This window comes from Tympanuchus pallidicinctus, unplaced genomic scaffold (assembly GCF_026119805.1).
Source record: "Tympanuchus pallidicinctus isolate F22 unplaced genomic scaffold, pur_lepc_1.0 scaffold22, whole genome shotgun sequence".
In the NCBI taxonomy this organism is placed as follows: domain Eukaryota; kingdom Metazoa; phylum Chordata; class Aves; order Galliformes; family Phasianidae; genus Tympanuchus; species Tympanuchus pallidicinctus.
Genome location: NW_026294739.1, coordinates 17,976,811 through 17,987,818, shown reverse-complemented (window position 1 = coordinate 17,987,818; position 11,008 = coordinate 17,976,811). Strand labels below are relative to the sequence as shown.

General features: G+C 40.7%; 2 long non-coding RNA genes across 3 annotated transcripts; both read left to right on the top strand.

Moving 5' to 3' along the window:
• Positions 1-286: 286 nt before the first annotated feature.
• LOC128082377 (uncharacterized) lies at positions 287-1,960 on the top strand. Its single transcript, XR_008207646.1, has 3 exons — positions 287-621; positions 1,052-1,219; positions 1,454-1,960. It is a non-coding gene; the product is annotated as an uncharacterized LOC128082377 (long non-coding RNA).
• Positions 1,961-4,709: 2,749 nt separating this feature from the next.
• Positions 4,710-8,196, top strand: LOC128082755 (uncharacterized). 2 transcript variants are annotated; one of them, XR_008207827.1, is made up of 3 exons: positions 4,710-4,747; positions 6,538-6,639; positions 7,608-8,196. It is a non-coding gene; the product is annotated as an uncharacterized LOC128082755 (long non-coding RNA). The 2 variants fall into 2 exon arrangements; XR_008207826.1 differs by lacking the exon at positions 4,710-4,747 and adding an exon at positions 5,500-5,707.
• The last annotated feature ends 2,812 nt before the right edge of the window (positions 8,197-11,008 follow it).

The window sequence follows — 11,008 nt, the reverse complement described above, 5'->3', positions numbered from 1 at the left end:
GATATTTCCATGATTTCACTGCCTGACCTGCAGTATCACTAAACAATATTTATAATATCTAATATCTGTAATATTACAATATTACAAAAAAGCATCAAAGGGGTGCATCTTGCAGCGTGTAAAAGCATCACCCTTGGATCCTTTTCTTTCTGTGGAGAATGAGGACTTTGACACTCAGCTGTTCCTATTGATAAGGTCCCCAGCTGCACCAATTTTGATAGAAATATCGGCAGAGCAGCAGAGTAGATACCAGTAGATACAGAGTAACTACTGGTCAAATAACCAACTGTGCCTCTATCACTGTCAATATTTAAATTATGTGTTACTTAATGTAAGATATTTGTGGCACAGGAAGTAGGCACTGCTTTCACTCTACCAGCTGAAGGGCAAGGCAGACCTGCTGACAAGTAGGAAAATCCGGGTTTATCAGCCCTACTGGTTTAGTGAGTTTCCTTGCATTGATGCTTTGAGCAAGTAATTCTAAGAATGTGACTTTTTAAATGTATGCTGTTGGGCTGCTTTATGCAGGATGTTGAGTCAGACTCACACATAGTGTTATTACTGAGGTCTGCAGAAGGAAAAGGGAAAATTTCTTTGTGAGCAGTTAGGAAGAAAATACAGGTGAGTCCCTAGAAGGATCTTTGGGGGATCTCCACAGTTCAGCTGGCAGTGAGAATGAAGAGAAAAATAAGAATGTTTTTGGCATGCTTTACCAGAATATATTGTATGTTTTTGTTGGTCCTTTTTTTTTTCTTTTTTTTCCTAGTGGGATCAAATAAAAATCTCTATTGGATTTTCCTGTTAGTGGGATAATTACACTTGAGTATGGTAGCAAGGTAAAAGTGTTATGTGTTAGTCACTAACGTGCTGGTATATTTTCTGATAATATTTCAGCATTCAATTGACTTGTGCATTATGCTTAATTGTTTTTAATATAAAGCAACATATACAATACGAGGTAAGAAAAGGTTGGGGAAAAGGCATGATCTCTTTCTCTGTGGCAGTTGGTTCCCACAAGAACTTGCTCTAACAACATTATTGGGGCTTGCAGGTGCAAGGCCCTGTGAACAATAAAGAAAGGTGTGAAAACAAGGGGAAAACACTGCCTCAGCAGCTGTTGTGAAAGAATGGAGAGCTGCAAATAAGAGCCCCTCTGTGCTGCTAAGGTTGAAGAGCAGAAGTACCAATGCACAGCACAACAGCCTGCATTCAGTTCCAGGTCAGGCAGATGTGATCTCGTTGTGTCCAGTGTCTCATCTGTGCCCTAGACTTGAGCCATAACCCTGCAATGGAATAGGTCAACATAGCCTTTACATCAAGATATACATGCAAGCCACTATTTGCTTGGGTTTTGGGCAGGCTTTTTAAAACAGTGTTTATAAAAAGAAAAGGAATACAATCCTTCCCAAATAAATGGACAGAAACTCACATCTCTTCTCTCCCTTCTACGCAGATACCAGGATTGCGTAGCCCACACGTAGAGTCACGCTGGCATACATAAAATATAGCTCAATCAAGCTGGTGAAACAACCCAGATTTTAGAGATGAAGGTCTCTAAACTGGGAGAGAGCTGCTGCTGACCCGCAGGCTGTTAAAGCCCATGACTGTTTGCTCCAGCACTGCAGTTGCTATGGCAATTCATATAGACAAAAGCAGTAACCTTTCAGGTTACAACCAGGTAAAAAACTAGGACTTAAAATATACTCAGAAACAAACAGGAAGCTGATATAGCTGCCAAAGGATCGATATACTGTATTCTCTGTGTCTAATACCGTTTCACAACCAGGCAGCTGCATTCTGTATGAGCTGCACATTCCCAGTTCCTTTGAACAGTTGCACCACATAGAGCACGTAACAGCAACACTGACTTTGTAAAAAACAAAACAAAACAAAAACTCCTGTAAAGAAACTGGAAAAAGAAAACAAATGTCCAAACAGGCAATGGCTACTTGGATCCTTAAAAATGTAATTTTGATGGTGTCTGAGTCCAGACTCTGTTGGGAAACTAAGAAGAAAATCAAGCAACTGCAAATGACAAATCTTCACGACAGGAGGGAGAAAATCATGCGAGTATGATGGGATCGGGTGAGTTTTAAGATAGCAGGCTGGACCTCATGTTTCCATTTAATTAGTGACTACATCTTGTTCATGCTCCTGAGACAATGGCATCTTAAATTGCATTTAAAATATGCTTCTCGGAAGAAGTGGAATTGGAAAAGACAACAGGGTTGTCAGCAGCTACTTTTATACAAGCACATAATCTTAGTTTTGTCATCTCTAGTAATGAAGCCAGTGATATAAATGAGAGATCTAATGAATGGAGGCCACAGATTTATCACACTATGGCTCTGGTACATTGCTTACAAACATCATTACAAAGTGCAAAATATCACATCAGAAAACAGATATATGTATCTGAATTTTCTTCTCTAAGTAGGATTTTCAATCCCTGAGTTCTTTTTCCTCATGTATGCACAAAGGGACCCAAATAGGTTACAAAGATGTACTCAGCTCCTTTCCCCACCAAGCAGTTCATAGGTCTTTGAGGCTAGCAAAACCAGAAATGCTGCAACAGCAGAACTGTGGCACGACATCTTTATAGGGCACTATCAAGCCAGAAACGTTGACTGACAGCAAAGCTGCAGTGTGAAATCAACAGTGATCTGTCAGCTTTCACCGACTGTCATAGCAGGATTCTCCTTGACTGTATCAAGAGCTTGACCAAGCCATTGTTGTTAACTTTGAAGAGTGTCATTGCAGGGGAGAAGTGCCTGCATCTCCTGTCAGATCCCCTTTGCAAAGCAGTGTACTGACACAACTCAGTACTACTGTAACGTTTCATTTCCTCGCCCTGCCTTCACATCTTCCTTCTCACATAGTTCCAGAAATACCAAATAAATCAAAGGTATAAGAATTTATGGAACCCAAAGCAGCACTGATTTTTGGAATGACTTCGTGATTGTATATGGGTACTAATAAAAGGCAAAGGTTCCCCGAAGCTGCAGGCTATAAAGTGTAGTGGAGCAATATGATTAAGACAGAGTTAAGCTGTATTAAACTTTGATGTAAAAGACACTCCATAGTGACATGTTAATAGATCCCAGGAAAGATTTGTTAACGGACTAAAAATTGAGAAGCTATTTGTAGGCAGTATTTAGGACAAAGAAAATCATTATTTCTTTACAGTTGAGCTTCGCTTATGAATAAGCAGGACAAGGCAAGAATGACGGGTACAGGCAGGGATGCTTGGCTCGGGCGTTCAGCTGGGGCTGCACTGCATTCTACCACCTTGCCTGCCGAGTGCTAATGGCTGGCACTGGGCACTCCTGGCCTAGCCTGAGACTATGCTGCTGAGAGACCAAGACCCTTGGTACGTCCCCTTAAGGACTTTACAGCTGGACAAGAAGGGCATCTGGCGTACAGAATTTGGACACTGACCTCCGCTGAAGAGAGAGAAATTTTACTCACTTGAATTTCTTGTTGTGGGTCCACAAAGGTGATTTGGCATGTGGTGATTTCCTGAAAACTCTGAACCACAGTGTCACAATGTGTTTCCAAGTTAGGACTTCTTTGCAATTAAAAGGCACTGAAGTAGGGCAACTAAATATGAAATGTCTTCAAGGTCTGATCTTTGTAAGGACACGGAGTCCAGCAAATGAATTTTGTCTGGCTGGTATGAGATACTAAAAATTACCCTTATTGCCACCTGAAAGCATTTGTGATAGGGAAGAAATTGGTACTAAAAAGTGCACCTTGGCCTGGCATAATTCCTTTCCAAGCTGACATACTGGAAGCAACAAAAATAACCATCACCTGGAGCGTGCTGCCTCTGAAAGGCAGAAACCACCAGAACAAAGAGCACTGTCTCCTCTTGATCACGAAAGGCTTATTTATTCTTGCTGCATTATTATAAAAGATATCATATATTTTGTAACATGCCGAAAGCCGTGGGGGGCTTTTCCTTGTTCCATCCTATATCTCTGGCTCAACTTTATTTTTCAAATCAGACATTTTCAGTTTCTCTCAATATTAAATAAAAACACAGCAGAAGAAAAATAAATCAAGCACCTTCAAATTAGTTCATCATCTCCTCTGCGAGTGGTCAGCATTGCATCAGCTGTCAAGCATTTCTAAAGCCAGCTTTTATGCCTTGGCACTGAATACCGTGAATAAAATGTCTGTGATAATACCAGTGGTGAGAAATTAAAACCTCCTGGATGTTTTCTAGCATCCACATGCGGAGTCCTAGAGCCTGTCAGGCACTGCACCTGGCAAGAAGCTAACAAATACAGAGCCTGGATGAGGCTTTGCTTGTCTGTGGTGAAGCTGGGCTCCTCTCGAGCCCTGGTAGCAAAGTGTTGGAGCCCTGGGAGCCCAAAGCGATGCTGGATCCTCTCAGGTGATTGCAGCAGGTGCCTGACCAGAAGTTCAGAAACAATACTGAGGTACTGAGATAGAAGCAGTTTGTTGTAGTCGCTGAGGCTCAGCAGTCACAGCCTGGAAACAGCAGGGAAAGATGTGCCAGCTCTACAGGGAGAGAAAGCAGGAGAAACTTCCAGAACAGGAGGGCAACGCCACAGGTGTGGGAGTGAGGAGGTGGGCACAGGATAACGAGGCTGCAGCTGTGTGGTGATGTTGTTCAGCTGCGTGTGGAGCTGACTGGGGGTATAACTGAGAGAGGTGAGCTTGCTGGCCTCAGATATGGGGGACCCCAACAGGATGAAGGTGTGTGCTTGGCAAGCTTAAGGTAGGACAGCATTTGTATGGTTTTTCTACTAATTTTTCAGAACGCATACAAACTGAGTGAGGAAGGCATGCAGGAAGATGTGGGAGAGGGTGTTTTTGTGTGAAATTAGGAGTTTGTTGGAATTCCTTTTCTCTCTTCTGTCTTTTTGCAAGTGTGTTAGTAGTCAGCACCTTTAGGAAGAGATCTGTGGGGAGAAAGTTTGTGTCCTAGGAAGTTAAGAACACGTGTAGGGGAAACAGACCCTGGGTTGGAGGCCATGGGGTACGGCTGTGAGGAGCTCCCTGCTGTGCAGGGACAGGGCTGCAGGCCGTGTGGGCAGCGCTGGGCTGCCATGCCTAAGGAGGTGGCTGTTTTCTGTAGCAGAGTGAGGAAACAAATGTTTTCAGTGCAGGAAGAAATGTCCTGTTTAAAAACAAAAAAACAAAACAAACAAAAAAAGTGAGTATATTTCTTTAAGTTACACAGGTTTTTTTTTTTGTTGTTTTTTTTTTTTTTTTGTTTTTTGTTTTTTTACCTCTAGTGATTTGAGTGTATGCCATATGCTTTTATTACAGGAGATGGAACCACCCTAGAGTTCTGTGTTAGAAGCTAGTGGATGTGTTTTTAGATAACTTTAATAAGTACCAAGCATTTTCTCTTTTGTTTTCACTGAGGAAGTATCACTTTTCTCCTTGTGGAAGGGGGGGGAGTAATGCAACTTTTTAAATGTATCTGTATAAATTTAATGAGAACTTCCTAAAAATAGCTAGTTCCTGTTGAGCTGTGTATGTCACGGTATTCTGTATGTATCACTTATCTTTATTTTTTTAAAGATATGATAGAGAGAAAAGCCATTTAGCAAATCAAGAACAAAAATACAATCTATGTTTGAAGAGCTGCAGGGAGCTGGAGGAAAATTGGCTCTTGTGATGAAGCATTATTCAGTCCATCACACATGTGAACTCCAATTTTGCCCCTGAGGTGAAAAAAGTGAACTTGTTTTCCCTTCTATATAACCTTGGACTCTGCAGGATTTTTTACTGTGTGTTTTTGCCATACCACTTCACGGGGCCCCTGACACAACTAATGATTTGGTATATGCAAGCCTAGAGGGACGAATAGATACTTATTTGCAAAGTTAGGCAAGCAATTATAGAAGAAACGGGACGGTGCTGTTATTCCGTATTTTGTTCTGGATCTCCTCCATTTTCATGGCTCTTGAAGCCATGTTTAATATATTAGGGAGTCATCACTGCCTCTGCCTTGCCCCAGCATCACCTGTGTTCCAGGGCTCTCTGTGGTTGGGCTTGCCTCATGCTGCTTAGCATTGCTCTGAAGGTAGAGTGAGTCAGCTGTTAAATTAAAAATTGAAAGACTGAGTTGAATCCAGTTGTTTGAATGGGTGTATTGCTATAAATCATTAATCAATATATCCTGAGATACTGGAAAGTGTGCACAGTGGGTCCCTTCTTGGGCAGAACTTCAGCAAATTGTAGTTGCAATGTCCTGGAAGCAATGTGTTCTTCTGGAGGGCACGTGGAGTTAAAGGAGAGGGGGAAATACTGTAACAGCATCTCTTCCTTTCTTTCCCGTACAGCTTATTATTACCTTTAGTGTCACTGTAATGCATGAGAGTGACTAAGAGTGATGCTGATTGTGTACTGTAGAGGATGGAGCATGAATTTTCCTCTTTGACTTTCCAGCCCTTCTTTCTGGCCCAGAGCAAATTTTCTTGCTTCTTCCTGTTCTTTTTCAGAGCACTCTAAGAATACTAACTGCATTCTTGTTTTACTGCGCTTTGCTGAGCACAGGGCTGCAAAATCCAGTTGGCAACTGTATGGAGATTCATATGGAAAACTATCCTGGCTCTTTCTTCTTAACTCTCTATAGGACCATCCATTTTGTATCTTGAGGTATACATTATGTACTTGCATATATTATTATTTAATGTAAAAGATATTGCTGTGCATAGCTCCATAGTTTACACTAATGAGTAAAGACTGTGTAGCTTGAAGACAGAGTAAATCTTGAGGTGTTAGCACTTCCTCCTGTGGAAGGGGGAGTAGGATAAGGTTTAGATAGAAGGAAAAAGAATTTGAACAGTATTCTAAGCGAAAAGAAAAGAAGAGCCAGGAGGAAATTGTATGTATTTCAGACACAGAAAGGAGAAAGAAGCTGGTAAAGAAAGTCCTTGTATCAAAGCTGTTAAAATGACATTGTCTTAGAGCAGTGAGACAACTCTGCTTTCTCACATTTCTCTGCATGAGCTAACTTGACCCCAAGCCATTGTTTCCTATGGAAGTGGAATAACTTGATAGGCAGTGTGAGGCAGAATTATTTGAAGTCTTTCAGCATTGCTTCCTGTATCCAAAAAACAAACACAGACATCAGCATGTAAACAGGATGCTCAGCTGTAAACTAGAGCAAGATGTAGCTTGTTCTACATTCAGCTCTTCCAGAAATAATTCTGCTTTAGTAAATAAGGCTTTCTGTATGTGTATCCTACTTTAACACATTTCAGATTGCTGTCAACAAACTGTAAGATTTTAGTGGAAGGTGTTTGTTAAATAACAAGTAAGGCAAACTGGATTTTCGAAGTCAGACCTTCTCTATTTTTGTTGTTAGACTTCTGTATGGAATATGTCTTTTCTGTATTTGGGTAAATGCTGCCAGGGATTTACTGCTCTATTTTCAAATGTGGCAGTTCTTATAGTCTTACTGTTGAGATGCTGGGATAAAAAAAAAGATGATTATAACAGTTCTTGCATTGCGTTACTGCTGTAGTTAGTTTAAAATATTTTTTTTGGGGGGTGGCTGTCTTGCTGGCAAAAAAAAAAAAAACAACCCACCCCAAACCCTGACCTATTTGTTTTTTTGACAGAACTGCTGCAGTTTCTCTTGGAAGTCATAATTTGGACATGCAGAACTGCATCTCATAAAATAAAACCATAGCTCCCAGGATATGCTGCAGTGTCTGCATACAGGGGAACTGTGATTCACTTGGCTTTATGGAGGACCTGGCAGCAGCCTCCCAGTGCCTTTGTGGAGGTTACTGAACAGGCAGAGCCAGGCTTCTTACAGGAAGCACATGGCAGAAGGTTGAGAAGCAATGGCTGTAAGGGGAAGATGTTCTCCTCATTAGTCTGGTTGAGTAAGAGTATGGCCAGAGAGGTTGTAGAAGCTTCATCTGTGGAGATTATCAAACACCAACTGGGTGAAGCTCTGAGCAGCGTGGTCTGACCCCTGCTTGGAGCAGGAGATGGACTGCGCACTTCCCAGTCCTTTCCAGCCCTTATCACGTTGTGATGCAGGGAACAGGGAGCCCAGGCCAAAGCTAAATATGAAATACCCTAATTTCTGTTCCAAGGAGATAAGATGCTTTTAGTATATTTTTAAATTAGCGTTTCTACATTGAACATTCTATTTTAAAATTCTTCTCGACTTACACCCTCCTTCCTTCACTTACTGTAAGGCAGACAGAAGTTTAGGATCACGATCTAATAGCTTTTATCCAAAATTCATGCATCTGTGCAAATATCCTTTTGACTCATAAGGGTAGAGCAGCAGGAATAGGAAACTGTAGCCCAGGAGCCTGGGGAATGTTTTCTTTTGAGCTTCCAGTGAAGAAGCTGCTCTTAGCAGTATGTAGATAGGAGGAATGTGGTAGGCATGAGACAATGTGGCTACTTTCTGCGTTCTTAAAAATCAGATCTAGTTTATGTAATCTACTACTTAAAGTATTTCCCAAGTTTTATTGTCAATACGCTGTGGGTAAGTCAGTCAGACTTTCTCTTCCTAAGGCTTACTGTCAAGAACAAGTTGTAAACCATGTTTATTTTTAACCTCTCCATTTATAGTGTATATTGTAATATGCATAACCTCTGCCATAGGTGTACAATGTCTGGTCTCAGCAGTGAATGATGTTGATTGGAAGGTGAACTGAAACAGTGTAAGGCAAGCTGGAAATAGAAGGTCAAGTGTTAATTGGAAAGGAAGGGCAGCAGCTTGTGATCTACCCAGCATCTCCCTCTGTGTTAATGCTAGAGTTATAAAACAGCTGATTGTCCCTGTTTGTCTCTAAACTGACTCAATCTTTAGCTAGAAAAGTGTGAGGAGGTAAAAATCAACAGGCTATGAAGCCTTGTTTCTTTGTTTTTTCAGGCATGTGCACATATCACTGCTAACAGTGTGTGTTTAAGAGCTGTAAGCACTTGGCCTCAGCACAGCTGGTTATAGTGAGACCAGACAAAGAGGCTCTTCGACTGATATTGATTTACCCTGGTTGGTGTCTTGGTGTAATTTGCACCTTGTCTGTACTAATAACATCTGAAGAGCGTTGACTTGCTGATTCTAGAAATGCAAGTGTTGCGTTTGCCCCTATAGCAAAGATCTCATGATTTAAAATATTCATTGGATGGTGGTTGGTGGAAGCCACACCTTAAAAGGCTTAATGCATGCTGCAGTTTATTTTAATGCAGGGGGTGAATTTAGAGCAGGAAGTGTTTGAGGATGAAAATGTTTGTCCAAGGATGTTTCTCTTTCAAGTCTCTGAAGAACAAGAAGAGGGGTGCCTAAGGAGCAGGGTGATCACTGCTGATGTGACTCTACTTTTAATGATGACCATCACAAATGATGATGCTTTGAGCACAGGATAGTCCACTTGAAGCAGTCGGGCAGTTTGTAGAATGGCTTTGGCCCCTTGCCCTCTTTATCTTAAGGCTCATACTTCTGGCTGCTGAAGAATATTATACCAGTAGCTAAAAATTGGGTAAGTCAGACTTCTCACCTTGGCATTGTGTTCTTTTCTGTTCCTGCTAAGGACGTTCCTTGTTTCTCTGTGTATTATTAAAGGCAAATCTCATTTGTCAAAAAAAAAAAAAAAAAAAAAAAAACCCAAAAAACCATGAAATAATGAAATCTAATAAGTTTGAGACCATACAGTAACAGGCAAAGACTAGAACAAGTTTTTATCAATCTCTTAAAGACTAGTATATAACTTCCCTTATCTTTGCTCAGTTTATAACCATTACACATTCCTAGAGGCTAAGAAACAATATAAAAAACTTAATCTGAGTTAATTAGTGTTCTGTTAGAGGATAAGTGTTGCTAACAGATTAGTACCAGTGATATCGCTGCTAGTGATAACTTTGCTCCAGACTCTGCTGGGTTGCAGAGTAATGGTATGTATGCATGAGTCTGTAATGGTTGCAGTTCCGCATGAAACACAAGGTCGAACCAACTGCTTGAGTCTTACTGTGTCATCTCAATTCTGTGTACTATTTACAAGGGCATGAAGCTGTTTAGACATACAGAGCATATTGTTCTAAAACACTTAATGCGTAGAAGGGAATTGGGTGTAGTCTGCCATTCTGAAAACATAACAACAAAATGCGTGTTAATTTTATATTTTTCTTTATAGGCAACAACTCTTAGTCTGTTGCACAGTCAGCTTTTGGCATACCATGAAGTTGGGCTTTCTGATGGAGTTATAAATATTCGTAGCTTCAAGCTGGCTGCTGAAATTATTCTGCTCAATCTTATTTTAAAATAAGTATAAATATAGCTGCTTCTTCCCTAACTCTCCTCTAATGACTTTGTTGGTCTTATAAAGTGATTAGGCCTCCTTATCTCAGCTAGGGATGCTGCTAAACGAAGTTCAAATACCTATCTTGCTGGGATTATCCTTCAGGCACTATTTAAATGACCCACCAGCAAATATATCTGCTTTAATGTGACATTTGTTGTCCTTGCTGCCTTCTCATGCTAGTTCTGTCAGACATTCTCTTTTTTTTAACTACTGAAATTAATCTTTTCATTTCTAGAAATGGCAACCTTGTTGATAAGCCATTCCTTATCTTTGACTGATGAACTCTAATTTCTATTATGCTTTGAAAGCCTTTTTATTTTTCCTTTGAAGTATCCATTTATCATTGCCTCACGCCTAAAAAACCTGACCATTCAGAGTGGGATTGTCTTGCTCCACACCCTGGTGCTTGGTATGAATGTGTAACAAGCAATCTATATGATGGCACCTGCAGGCTGCTAAGGTCGTTTGTTCTACTTGAGTTACTGTTTTTGCACACTGTGTGTTATGTTTTGCTTAAAAACTAATTTAATCACCCTTAGATTTCAAAGCTTTGGCCACAGGGAGAGAAACTGTTAATATCCCAAGATAACGCCAACTGAAATGAGAATCAATGAAAGCACTAAACCACCCTTTCTGCCATCTGATAAGAGGCACTGAAGCAGTGCTACCTCTCTCAGATCTATTCTGGATCCCTT